General features: G+C 40.0%; 1 protein-coding gene across 2 annotated transcripts in view; it reads left to right on the forward strand.

Annotated features, from left to right (window-relative positions):
* Window positions 1–14,279, forward strand: part of LOC126252889 (serine/threonine-protein kinase PLK4) — a 245,329-nt gene that overhangs the window by 179,515 nt on the left and 51,535 nt on the right. The window lies entirely within an intron of this gene.

Below are 14,279 nucleotides of genomic sequence, written 5' to 3' on the forward strand. Positions count from 1 at the left end.
TAAAGGAGAAGTCCATATTATTATGGCTGTAAAATAAATCGTGTTTGCTGAAAATACTGCACAGAAACTTCAGTTCAATTTTTGCAGAATATCCTAGTTAAATAAAAGTGTGTGAAATCTTATTGGTTTGTTTATTTGCATCAAAATCAGAAAATTGTAAAATAAGGACAAAAATGTTTGTTTGTGTAATGGATATTGCTGTGCAACAAATCACTAGAATCGCATGAAGGGTACTATACAAGGACTGAGCAGAATCAACATGTACGCAGGATTGGTTTGCTAATATTCATCTATCAAGATACAGATTTCCTGATTTGTCCTGTATGTTACACCCAACCAATTTCCACCTCTCTTCCATGATGATCAGCAGAGTCAGCTGGATGCTGCTCAGCCAGCTGGCTGTGTTTGAATGCCACTACAGTGTCCAGGACTGAGTGGACTACATCACACGAGTGCTGCACCATTCTGCTGACTTCACCATCCTAAAGTCCTCAGGTCATCTTCTGAGGCAGCTTGTCCCTTGGTAGACTGATGATTGCCGTTCAGTAAACTGGGTCAGGTATGTGGATCTGCGATGGTTTATATGCTGCCCAATGGTGGAAAACCCCACAGCGTTTCGAGTCACGGAAGCCAGCACTCGACATGTAATTAATGAGAGCAAGAAAATGTCATGGCAAGAGTTCCTGGATTCTATCAACCATTCCACTTATTGTACAAAAGTCTGGGAAACCATGAGGAGGATTTCTGGTACATACAGTGGATTACCAACAGTAGCAGTGCTGAAACATGGGTGTCTCCATGCAATGCCCGGAGACATCACTCAGATGTTTTAAGCATTTTGCAAAGGCTACTGCCAATGTCAGCAAGGATTGGCATTCTGTTGGTACCATGTGACTCTGGAGAGGGGAGAGTTGGACTTCAGACCCAACAACTCTGACTCTTACAACTGCCCTTTATCCATGTGGAACTGGATTCAGCGCTGTCTGAGGCTTGTGATACTGCACCCAGTCATGACCAAATCCAGTACAGCATCCTTTGACATTTGCCAGCGGCATCAAAGGGAATCCTCCTTGGATGTTTCAATTTGATATGGCAGATAGGCCACTCCTAACTCATGGGGAGAGGCTGTTTTAATACTTCTCAAATCACGGAAGGATGGCCCCAGCAGTTATTGGAGCATCATCTTGACAAGCCCCCCCCCCCCCCCCCCCATGAACCATGGACCTTGCTGTTGGTGGGGAGGCTTGTGTGCCTCAGCGATACAGATGGCCGTACCGTAGGCGCAACCACAACGGAGGGGTATCTGTTGAGAGGCCAGATAAACATGTGGTTCCTGAAGAGGGGCAGCAGCCTTTTCAGTAGTTGCAGGGGCAACAGTCTGGATGATTGACTGATCTGGCCTTGTAACATTAACCAAAACGGCCTTGCTGTGCTGGTACTGCGAACGGCTGAAAGCAAGGGGAAACTACAGCCGTAATTTTTCCCGAGGACATGCAGCTTTACTGTATGATTAAATGATGATGGCGTCCTCTTGGGTAAAGTATTCCGGAGGTAGAATAGTCTCCCATTCGGATCTCCGGGCGGGGACTACTCAAGAGGACGTCGTTATCAGGAGAAAGAAAACTGGCGTTCTACGGATCGGAGCGTGGAATGTCAGATCCCTTAATCGGGCAGGTAGGTTAGAAAATTTAAAAAGGGAAATGGATAGGTTAAAGTTAGATATAGTGGGAATTAGTGAAGTTCGGTGGCAGGAGGAACAAGACTTTTGGTCAGGTGATTACAGGGTTATAACTACAAAATCAAATAGGGGTAATGCAGGAGTAGGCTTAATAATGAATAAAAAATAGGAGTGCGGGTTAGCTACTACAAACAGCATAGTGAACGCATTATTGTGGCCAAGATAGACACAAAGCCCATGCCTACTACAGTAGTACAAGTTTATATGCCAACTAGCTCTGCAGATGATGAAGAAATTGATGAAATGTATGACGAGATAAAAGAAATTATTCAGGTAGTGAAGGGAGACGAAAATTTAATAGTCATGGGTGACTGGAATTCGTCAGTAGGAAAAGGGAGAGAAGGAAACATAGTAGATGAATATGGATTGGGGGGAAGAAGTGAAAGAGGAAGCCGCCTTGTAGAATTTTGCACAGAGCATAACTTAATCATAGCTAACACTTGGTTCAAGAATCATAAAAGAAGGTTGTATACCTGGAAGAACCCTGGAGATACTAAAAGGTATCAGATAGATTATATAATGGTAAGACAGAGATTTAGGAACCAAGTTATAAATTGTAAGACATTTCCAGGGGCAGATGTGGATTCTGGCCACAATCTATTGGTTATGAACTGCAGATTGAAACTGAAGAAACTGCAAAAAGTTTGGAATTTAAGGAGATGGGACCTGGATCAACTGAAAGAACCAGAGGTTGTAGAGAGTTTCAGGGAGAGCATAAGGGAACAATTGACAGGAATGGGGGAAAGAAATACAGTAGAAGAAGAATGGGTAGCTCTGAGGGATGAAGTAGTGAAGGCAGCAGAGGATCAAGTAGGTAAAAAGACGAGGGCTAATAGAAATCCTTGGGTAACAGAAGAAATATTGAATTTAATTGATGAAAGGAGAAAATATAAAAATGCAGTAAATGAAGAAGGCAAAAAGGAATACAAACGTCTCAAAAATGAGATCGACAGGAAGTGCAAAATGGCTAAGCAGGGATGGCTAGAGGACAAATGTAAGGATGTAGAGGCTTGTCTCACTAGGGGTAAGATAGATACTGCCTACAGGAAAATTAAAGAGACCTTTGGAGATAAGAGAACCACTTGTATGAATATCAAGAGCTCAGATGGAAACCCAGTTCTAAGCAAAGAAGGGAAGGCAGAAAGTTGGAAGGAGTATATAGAGGGTTTATACAAGGGCGATGTACTTGAGGACAATATTATGGAAATGGAAGAGGATGTAGATGAAGACGAAATGGGAGATAAGATACTGCGTGAAGAGTTTGACAGAGCACTGAAAGACCTGAGTCGAAACAAGGCCCCGGGAGTAGACAACATTCCATTAGAACTACTGATGGCCTTGGGAGAGCCAGTCATGACAAAACTATACCATCTGGTGAGCAAGATGTATGAGACAGGCGAAATACCCACAGACTTCAAGAAGAATATAATAATTCCAATCCCAAAGAAAGCAGGTGTTAACAGATGTGAAAATTACCGAAGTATCAGTTTAATAAGTCACAGCTGCAAAATACTAACGCGAATTCTTTACAGACGAATGGAAAAACTGATAGAAGCGGACCTCGGGGAAGATCAGTTTGGATTCTGTAGAAATGTTGGAACACGTGAGGCAATACTAACCTTACGACTTATCTTAGAAGAAAGATTAAGGAAAGGCAAAACTACGTTTCTAGCATTTGTAGACTTAGAGAAAGCTTTTGACAACGTTAACTGGAATACTCTCTTTCAAATTCTGAAGTTGACAGGGGTAAAATACAGGGAGCGAACGGCTATTTACAATTTGTACAGAAACCAGATAGCAGTTATAAGAGTCGAGGGGCATGAAAGGGAAGCAGTGGTTGGGAAAGGAGTGAGACAGGGTTGTAGCCTCTCCCCGATGTTATTCAATCTGTATATTGAGCAAGCAGTAAAGGAAACAAAAGAAAAATTCGGAGTAGGTATTAAAATTCATGGAGAAGAAGTAAAAACTTTGAGGTTCGCCGATGACATTGTAATTCTGTCAGAGACAGCAAAGGACTTGGAAGAGCAGTTGAACGGAATGGACAGTGTCTTGAAAGGAGGATATAAGATGAACATCAACAAAAGCAAAACGAGGATAATGGGATGTAGTCAAATTAAATCGGGTGATGCTGAGGGGATTAGATTAGGAAATGAGACACTTAAAGTAGTAAAGGAGTTTTGCTATTTAGGGAGTAAAATAACTGATGATGGTCGAAGTAGAGAGTATATAAAGTGTAGACTGGCAATGGCAAGGAAATCGTTTCTGAAGAAGAGAAATTTGTTAACATCGAGTATAGATTTAAGTGTCAGGAAGGCGTTTCTGAAAGTATTTGTATGGAGTGTAGCCATGTATGGAAGTGAAACATGGACGATAACCAGTTTGGACAAGAAGAGAATAGACGCTTTCGAAATGTGGTGCTACAGAAGAATGCTTAAGATAAGGTGGGTAGATCACATAACTAATGAGGAGGTATTGAATAGGATTGGGGAGAAGAGAAGTTTGTGGCACAACTTGACTAGAAGAAGGGATCGGTTGGTAGGACATGTTTTGAGGCATCAAGGGATCACAAATTTAGCATTGGAGGGCAGCGTGGAGGGTAAAAATCGTAGAGGGAGACCAGGAGATGAATACACTAAGCAGATTCAGAAGGATGTAGGTTGCAGTAGGTACTGGGAGATGAAGAAGCTTGCACAGGACACTGAGCTGCATCAAACCAGTCTCAGGACTGAAGACCACAACAACAACAACAACATCTTGACAAGATTTGTAGGAAATACCATGGAACAAATGGTTCACCATTGTCTAGCTCAGATGTTAGAGACCAAGCAAATCCTTTGCCACACTCATTGTGGATTCTTGCGATTATGACTCATTGTCAACAATTTGACCCTGCTGGGGGCAGTTATTGAGGAGACTTTAACCAATGCTGTATTGATGTAATCTTTGATATCAGTAAGATGTACAACACTGCTTGAAGACACACTATTCTGTGGCAGCTCCACCAATGGGGCATCCGTGGCCACCTCCTCATCTTCATACAATTCTTCATGTCTAAGCACATTTTTAGGTCCCGAGTTGGTGGTTTGATGTCAGATCATTGTGAACAGGAGAACAGTGTTCCTCAGGGCAGTGTTTTAAGTGTTACCCTCTTTGTAATAGCTATAAACAGCATAACTCATCAGTAAGGAGTCCTGTACAGTGCTCCTTATTTGTGGACAATTTTACAGTTTTCTATTCCTCCTCCAGTATCGCATCAGGAATTCATCAGTTGTAACGTACAATGCATAGGCTAGAGAAGTGGGCTGTGAAGATGGGTTTTCTGCAGAGAAGTGTGCGTATGTTCGTTGTACTCATTCTCGTCATATTTGAAATTTATCTGAATTGCATATTTGGGACACCATTCTCCCTTTGAAGAGTCTGTGAGATTTGTGGGCCTCATTTTTGATTCAGAATTGTCCTGATTGGACCTGAAAGCAAGGCCCAAAGGCCAGTGAATATCTTGAGATGTTGTGGGCACAGGTCTTGGAGAGTGGACAGGGCACGTCTGTTCTAGTTTTATAGAGCCTTCGTGCGATCGCGGCTGGACTATGGGTGCTCAGCGTATGGGTCAGTGAGGCCTACTTACCTGAAGATCATTGACACTATACACTATGAGGGGATCAGGCTGGCCATGGGCGCTTACGAGACCAGCCCCATACCCAGTGTTTGTGCTGAGGCTGATGAACTGCCACTTATCATCTGGCGGCAACCCCTCATAATGCGGCAAGCATGTAAGTTCCTCGCTACTCCCAATTTACCAGCTTACTATACCATTGCTCATCCAGCTACAGAATGGCTCTTTACCAATTGTCCATGGGCAACAAGGCCATTTGAGATCTGCACAAAGTATGAATTGGAGTTACTTGAGTTCAACCTCAAATGCAGAATTTTAACTGCCTAGTGATTTAGTGTAGTGCAGCAGAGTTTTCACTTCTGCATTTGTTTTTAGTACTTTATTTTATGACATTTTGTCTGAGCACAACTCTGTAGCTGTATTTAAGGATGGCTCTAAACAAGGGGCTCTGTTGTTCTCCCTGACCGTGTCCTCAAGATCCAATGGCACACACAAGTTTACTGTCTTCTGTGTGGAATTATATGTGATCTTGTGGGCACTGGAGTGCATGAATGTGCCGTGAGTACAAATTCCTTGTCTGTTCCAATTTCCTGAGTGTTATACACACTTCACACTGCTTGTACCCAGCAAATAAGGTAGTCCAGAATATCCAGGACACCCTCTTCCAGCTATACATGCTGAGGAAGGAGGTGTTACTGTGCTTGGTGCCAGAGCTCATGTGCAGATGTAGCATCCAAGGAGGTGTGTCACAGTCCTCAGTTAATTCAGTGTGCCACCTCCCACTATTGTTTCACTGTTGAGGTCATGCTTCAGTGGGAAGACGAATGGCTGGAAGTGACAGAACATAACCTCCATCTAGTAAAGCCCACAATGCAGCCATGGCGTACCACCTACCAGCCATGCAGGCAGGACAATGTCCTCCTTACTTGGCTTCACATAGACCACAGCCCTATGAGACATGGCTTCTTGCTCCCATGAGAGGACCCTCAAACGTGTGGTGCTTGTGGCATACAGATCATTGTACACCATATTTTATTAGACTGTGTTTTACCCAGGGACTATGTTTTCTTTATTCCAAGGATTCCCATTAAAGATCCTCAAGCATTTCAGTCACAATTTTGTATGGGCCATACCGATCGTAGCAGCTTCTCCCTGAATGTGTTCACTGTCTCTGGCCATGACTACTTTATAGTCTCCAAACACTGGAACATTCCTTTGAAATTGGTCACACTGGTGTCTAGTATGTGATTTCCTTTACAGATGCGTTACCCTTCCAACAAATCTAAATCTTGCATTTGTTTTATCTAATGCCAATTTTACATGATCATCTTATTTCATATTGTTTCATAGTATTACCCATAAATATTGATAAAATGTGACATGCTCAAAAATTTTACCACTAATCTGTAATAAATTCTTTCTCTTTGTTGTAGATAGTATCTTTCATTTATACATAAAGAGAGCTGCCCCGTTCATTACACTGAATGAAAATTATGTTAAAGTCTTTCTGCACTTCCTTATAATCAACCTATAGCAATACTTTCCCGTAGACAACTCCTAGCTGAAGAACCATTTATGTCTATTGAGAATGTTAGAGGACCTATTACTGTTCCTTGGATCACATACATACAAAAGGAAACTTTTCGAAGAATATGGTTGAATTCCTCCAGTTGTGACTTATACCCTTATGCCTGAAGAATAGCAAATGATCTTTGCACTGTCCCATTGCATATACGCTATGTGCTCAAAAGTATCTGGACACCTGGCTGAAAATGACTTACAAGTTCGTGGCACCCTCCATCAGTAATGCTGGAATTCAATATGGTATTGGCCCACCCTTAGCCTTGACAGCTTCCACTCTCGCAGGCATACGTTCAATCTGGTGCTGGAAGGTTTCTTGGGGAATGGCAGCTCATTCTACACAGAGTGCTGCACTGAGGAGACGTATCAATGTCGGTTGGTGAGATCTGCTGGTGTCGTTTGGCATTTATCGGCGTGATGTGTGGCTTATGAGCAGCCGTTCAACCACGAAATCCAAGTTTTCTCACTTCCCGCCTAACTGTCATAGTACTTTCAGTGGAACCTGAAGTAGTTTGGAATTCCCGTGTGATAGTCTGGATAGATGTCTCCTTATTACACATTAGGACCCTCTTCAACTGTCGGCAGTCTCTGTCAGTCAACAGACGAGGTCGGCGGTCTCTGTCAGTCAACAAACGAGGTCGGCCTGTACGCTTTTGTGCTGCACGTGCCCCTTCACATTTCCACTTCACTATTACATTGGAAACAGAGGACGTACGGATGTTTAGGAGTGTGGAAATCTTGCATACAGACATATAACACAAGTGACAGCCAATCACCTGACCACGTTCGAAGTCCGCGAGTTCTGCAGAGCGCCCCGTTCTGCTCTCTCACAATGTCTAATGACTACTGAGGTCACTGATATGGTGTACCTGGCAGTAGTTGGCAGCAACTAATATGAAAAATGTATGTTTTTGGGTGTGTCCGGATACTTTGATGACATAGTGTATGTCTGGGCAGCTCCTGCAAATTGCCATGAGCTCTGGTGCCATCAGTGTGGTGTGGCAGTTAGCATCAACCTATAGCAATACTTTCGCATAGACAACATCGTCAGTGAACAGTCTTCTAGTGTTGCTGATCTCCCGGCTGATGAATCATTTATGTGTATTGAGAATGTTAGAGGACCTATTATTCTTCATTGGATCACATATATGCAAATGGAAACTTTTTGAAGAATGTGGTTGAGTTCCTTCAGTTGCGACTTATACTCTTATGCTTGAAGAATAGTTAATGATCTGTGCACTGTCCCAATGCATATATGTCTGGGTAGCTCCTGCAAATTGCTGCGAGCTCTGGTGCCATCAGTGTGGTGTAGCAGTTAGCATCTGTGACACGCATGCTGCAGGTAGTCAGCTCAAACTCAACTAACAGCAGTTACTTATTATTTCAAATTTATCATTTCTGGAAGTTGGTAACAGCCCCTTAAGTATTTAACAAGTCTCTGGGCTATGGACAAATAATAGAAGAGGGTTGGCAATTTCACCCACCTACATCTCCACGATTACTCTGCAATTCACAGTTAAATGCCTGCCAGAGGATTCATTGAATCAGCTTCAAGCTATGTCTCTACCGTTCCACTCTCAAACAGTGTACGGGAAAATGAGCACTTAAATCTTTCCACGTAAGCTCTGATTTATCTTATTTTATTATGATAATCCTTTCTACTTATGTAGGAGCAAACCAACAAAATATTTTCACACTGAGGAGAAAGTTGGTGTTTGAGATTTCATAAAATCATACTGCAATGAGAAACATCTTTGTTTTATTGATTGCCACCCTGATTCGTGTATTATATCTGTGGCACTTGTATAAAAATATAATTAGTTTGGCGAGAGAAAAGATATGATAGCATTGTACTCAGCAGCGTAAAGTTTTTCTTCTTCTTCTTCTCTTTTCTTCCCCCCCCCCCCTCCCCCCGCCCCGCCCTTTCCCCTCCTCACAATCACCATTCAGGACGTGGTGATAGATACTGCTTTCAATCTTTTGCAACATGAACTCGAAATGATTAGTCTTGAAAGTTCTCTTCCTGTTAATAAATAATTACCTCTTCTCTCTCATAGTACAACAATGTAGATGACGATGTGGCAGTCATCTCCTTGAAGATTATACCTAAGCATCTGAAGATTTGCTGCAATGGTTTATGATGAGCATAAAGGGGAAAAGGTGTATTTGAAGCTGTAGAAATAAAATACTTTTCTTTCATGAGCTATCCACTTTTTAGTTTCTGAACGCATAGACAATAAATATATGTCCGTACACAACAGCGGACAAGAACAGATGAGCTATGTTATAAGCATTAAAACAAGGGATGTTTTGTAAAAAATCTGAAGGTACATTGTTTTTAATTTTTCCACTGCCGTCTCAGGTAACATCAATGCAGCATAATACAAATTAATATACCTTTGGTGCATTCAGAGGGCGCCTGTATGTATTAATACATCGTGTTTGCGTATGCAGATAAACCTTATAGATCTACACACCCTCTATTCACTGAACTGCTCAGGATCTTAATCATGCAGATATTTCTTGACATTATCCTAAACTGATTGACACTGGGACACTGCCTTGCTTCTCACACATCTCCCTAAGTGTGTGTGATATAGTGGGGGGGAACTCCCCGTCAGTTGCCATGAATTGTTACATTCTGGAAGCTTCCAGAAGGTCAGCAATATGACATCTACTGAAAATAGGTGTTGTATAGTAAGGGTATTGACAACGGTACCCTCATAAGGTTCTTGAAATACCTTAAATTTTTGAGTACCTGGAATATTCAATAATTGTATAAGTAACTGCACTCACCATTCAGGGGATCAGTTCTAATCTGGTTGTATGTTGGCGTCAGCTAATAAACATGCTTTTGGTTCTAAGTGTTGTGCTTCATTGATGACCTCGCCTTCAGATTTAGATGTGTTTATAGTTTCAGTGTGACATTGTTTAGTGTAGTCAGCAGCTATCCTCAGGACATTTACATCACCTTGTTTCCAGCTGCATCTGGCCATCACACCAGATCACGTAAAAAACAGATTGCCTGCTCTTGTGTCGAAACAGGCAACCACATAAATAGATTTTCTGTCGGACTACAGATGTCACCACCGACATTGCGATGTTCATTGACGTATAAGTCTCCAGTGAGATGTCATGGTGTGTGGGGGTAAGTTTGTGGCTGCCTAGCGGAAGTTGGCTCAGCCAGAGTGCTGCAACCCAAGCACATTCGCTCCACAGTCAACTGTAGCAAAGTCAGCTGTGTTTCTCTCTATGGAATTTTGTCGAGTTTTTCATTGATGAACGCAGATTAGCTCCATTAATTCTACAAACAAGTTTTATTTCTATTATAAGAATACTTATAATTGCCAACACAGTAAGGAAATTAAATCAGTGAAAAATATCGCCTACAAACATTTCTTGCAATGTTTTGGGTATGTGCAGTCTCAGAGTTTACACACTCATCACTCTCCATGCTATATATGTTTACTCTCTATTGTGCAGCTCATTTGATTTGGATTATGGGGGGTACACAAATCTCCATTTGCATGTACAACACTAGAAAGCTTTCAAAATCTTTACTTTTTTTTAATGTAGTCAGTTAGTATACTCACAAAAATTAAACACATATTGCACCAATGAAGCTATAAAAAACAGTGGTTAATTGTTAGAAATAGATTAGTTTTCAGTTCGAACTCATGTAGAAAATTCAAATACAGCTATCACAGTGTTATGTTTCCAACTTTACTCACTTACAGTTGTTAATTACTAGCCATTATTATCATAATCATTCTCTCTGATTCATATTTACCAGACATTAACAACATTATGAATAAATGTATCCAAATGTAAGCAATCACCAGTGTATTGCAGTGTCCCAGTTGTGGATGGAAAAGTGTACAGGTACCCACTATGGTCTGTTTACTGTGTTCATTTTTCATTGAACTCTCCTGTCTGACTGCATCAAATAAAAATTTAACTGATCAGTAACAGGTGTAGGAGCCTCATTACATCTGGTAATCAAGTAGATGATTTGAGCAAAGCTCCTGTAGTAAATGCGACATGGGTGCCACTGGGTATCATGCTCTGTCACTACAGACATAATACTTCATTTGCATAGTGTGCATACGGATTAGGTAAATTAGAATGGCAATGTAATGTGCACATTGAAACAATAAACAAGTTAAAGAAATGGTTTTTGCTTCCTTTGTAAGTATTTCTATGTGCCTTCTTAACACTTGGGAGACTAGCCATGTTTTGGGATGTTGAGCCTAGGAATCCAGCCATTTATGCCCTTATTTAAAGTTTACTGGCACATATGTAGTTGAATATCTTCAAGAGGAATAGGTACTAAAAAGGACCAAGCTTAAAGATTTATTGTTCATGTTTACTTTAGTTATTTGATAAATTGCAAATTTTAAAATAATTTTCACAGGAAGTCTAATTATCCTCAAAAGAGAGAGAGAGAGAGCGAAATTACTTTCTGAGCTATTGCTTCCTCTTGAGCTTTCAAAATTTCTTGCTTAATCAACAAATGTTACATTTTTGTAGCAGAATTAAGCAAACTGTGAAATCTAACAAGTACACATACGAAATTACATCAGTGCATTGTAAAGGCTCAACCATTCACGAAAGCAGCAGTTATGTTCACTAGTGTTTCTTTCTGAAATAATTCTAGTATTTGACAATAGAAGACAATGTCAGTGGCAGGACAGGTCATGAGATGTCTGTACATTGTTCTCATACAAAATTATTCGAGTTTTAGAGTGATAAGTGGTTCGCACGTCAAGAAAATTGTGGTCCTTCCTGCACTCAGGTGTGATCTTTTTAACACAAAGTTGTGGCCGGAGCTATGCTTGGGCTTGGTCTGCAAAGTATTAACCACTACCATATTTTGCATCCGATTACAGTAAATTGTAAGTGAATGTCATCTATGCACTGAACAATTATATCTTCAAGAAAATTGCGAGATTGTAAACATCTTCAATATGCTGTCAGCACATCTACTGCTGTTATAAATGCTACTATTTTGCTCAGATTTAACATGTTACTTCCTTTCAGCTAAGTGGGTAGAGTGATGAATGGAAAACAGTGAAATCTATTAGTGCATTGTAACTAAGTTTTTTTTATAATTTCATAATTCAGCACGATGTAAATGAACTACACATTTTTTTTTAGTCCCTTAAGTTTTGAAAGAATTTTACGAGACTTATCTTCATACTTCAGCACGATGTAAATAAACTACACATTTTTTCAGTCCCTTAAGTTTTGAAAGAATTTTACGAGACTTAAATCTTCGAATATTGTTCTGCAACTATAATACAATTTGCATTTAGCAAGACAATTTAAAATAAAAAAATCTATGTTTTCCATATTTCTCTTATCCAGCCAGTGAAATTTTTCAATTGCCGATTTTATGTAGTTAAAGATCCTAAACTTTATATTTCTGTTATAAAAAAACTATAGAAAACACAACTCATAAATCCTGTAAAGACATATTTCAATAGCATTGCTGAACTCAGGAGTTTGAGCTCTGAGCCCAGTTGAAGAATCACTCGAATTCCCTGTTAGGTAACTTTTATGGAGAATAAATAATTCCTCTTCTCTTGAAGCTCACTGCTGTAAGGGTTTGTCTTGTACATCTTAAACAACCATTCTTCGAGGTGCATTTATGTGCCAAGTAATCAGTAAAATGTGCTACTGAACACGCTTTGGAACAAAAGCACCATGACTGACCTCATTTGAACTCTTATGTCAGGAGAGTTAATTTGGAGTTGGAACGGCTGCTCATGTTGGGTGCAATGTCACACATTGGTGTGGTTCTTGTTGATTCTCTCAATAGGTGGGATTATACTAGCCATGGCCTTCACCTCAACAGGAAAGGGAAGGGTAAACTGGTTGAGGAAATAGCAGGGAAGTTAAAGGGGGGAGGCACTGTCATGAGTGATAAAATACCAGGGTTGTAGGGTTCAGAAAATACCCTGTTTTAAGATAGGGAGGACAGAAAGAAACCAAGTTTTAAGAGAGGTTAGGATTGAGAGAAACCTTCAGTTTGAGAAAGAAACCAAAAAACATAATTTTAGCTTATTACATCAGCATAAACAGCTGTTGGTTAAAAATTTTCAACAATCAGCAGAAATTTCAACTCTATCCAATTTTTACTCAATCAGTGTTAAAAGTCAACTATCTTTATTGCATCAAAATATTCGAGGACTGAGAAATAAAATTAATGAATTTATTATCTACATAGATGAATTAGAGTCGTCAAACCCAGATGACATAACCTGCCTCTCTGAACATCATGTTACCATTGGTATAGAACTTTTAAGTGTTACAGGATTTAGGTTAGCATCTCACTTTTGTAGAGCAGAAATGGAGAAAGGAGGAGTTGCCACATTCATCAAGAAGTGTCATAAATTTAAGAACATAGACAATCATAAATTTTGCCTAGAACAGCATATAGAAGCATGTGCAACAGAAGTAGAATTTCATAAAAAAGCCTTCATAATATTAAGTGTATATCGAGCACCGGCAGGTAACTTTAATCTGTTCATAAACTACCTTGAGGTTGTACTGGCCCATTTAACAACCAAAAGCAAAGAAATAGTGGTTGCTGGTAATTTCAATGTAGATTTCCTTAAAGACTCTCCCAATAAGAGCTTATTCGAAGTAGTAACACTGTCATCCAATGTAATTCCCACTGTAAAGTTCCCAACAAGGGTAGCCAATTGCTCACAGACAGCCATTGATAATATCTTTATAGAAAAGTCCAATGAACAAAATTTTATTTCAAAACCAATAGTCAATAGCCTCTCAGACCATGACATGCAGTTTCTTCTGTTACATGTTAATACTGAACAGGATATAAAATCTGTTCAATTTGAACTCAAGAGGGTCATCAATAAGCCAAAAATTGATTATTTTAGGACACTCCTCAGAGACATTCACTGGAGTGATGTTGACAGTGCTCATGGCATGAATGAAAAATATAACACGTTTGCTAATAAATTGCTTACCTTATTTGAACACTGCTTTCCCCCAAAACTTATCAAGGTTAGAGCAAAGTCTACAAAAAAGCTATGGATTACTCAAAGAATAGTGGTATCTTGTAAAAGAAAAAGAAAATCGTATCTGTCGATGTGAAACAGTTATGATGTTGATGCTATAGCAAAAAATATTAAAGACTGTAATACGGACACCAAAGTGTATATAAGACAATGTGGGATATAGTGAAGGAGGATACGGTAGAACCAGACACGAAGAGGGGCAAATAGCATTAAGAGTAAATAATATGTTGGTGACAGATGTGTATATTGTTGCAGAACTTTTTAACCAACATTTTATAAGTACACTCCTGGAAATTGAAAT

This window comes from Schistocerca nitens, chromosome 4, assembly GCF_023898315.1.
Source record: "Schistocerca nitens isolate TAMUIC-IGC-003100 chromosome 4, iqSchNite1.1, whole genome shotgun sequence".
Lineage (NCBI taxonomy): Eukaryota > Metazoa > Arthropoda > Insecta > Orthoptera > Acrididae > Schistocerca > Schistocerca nitens.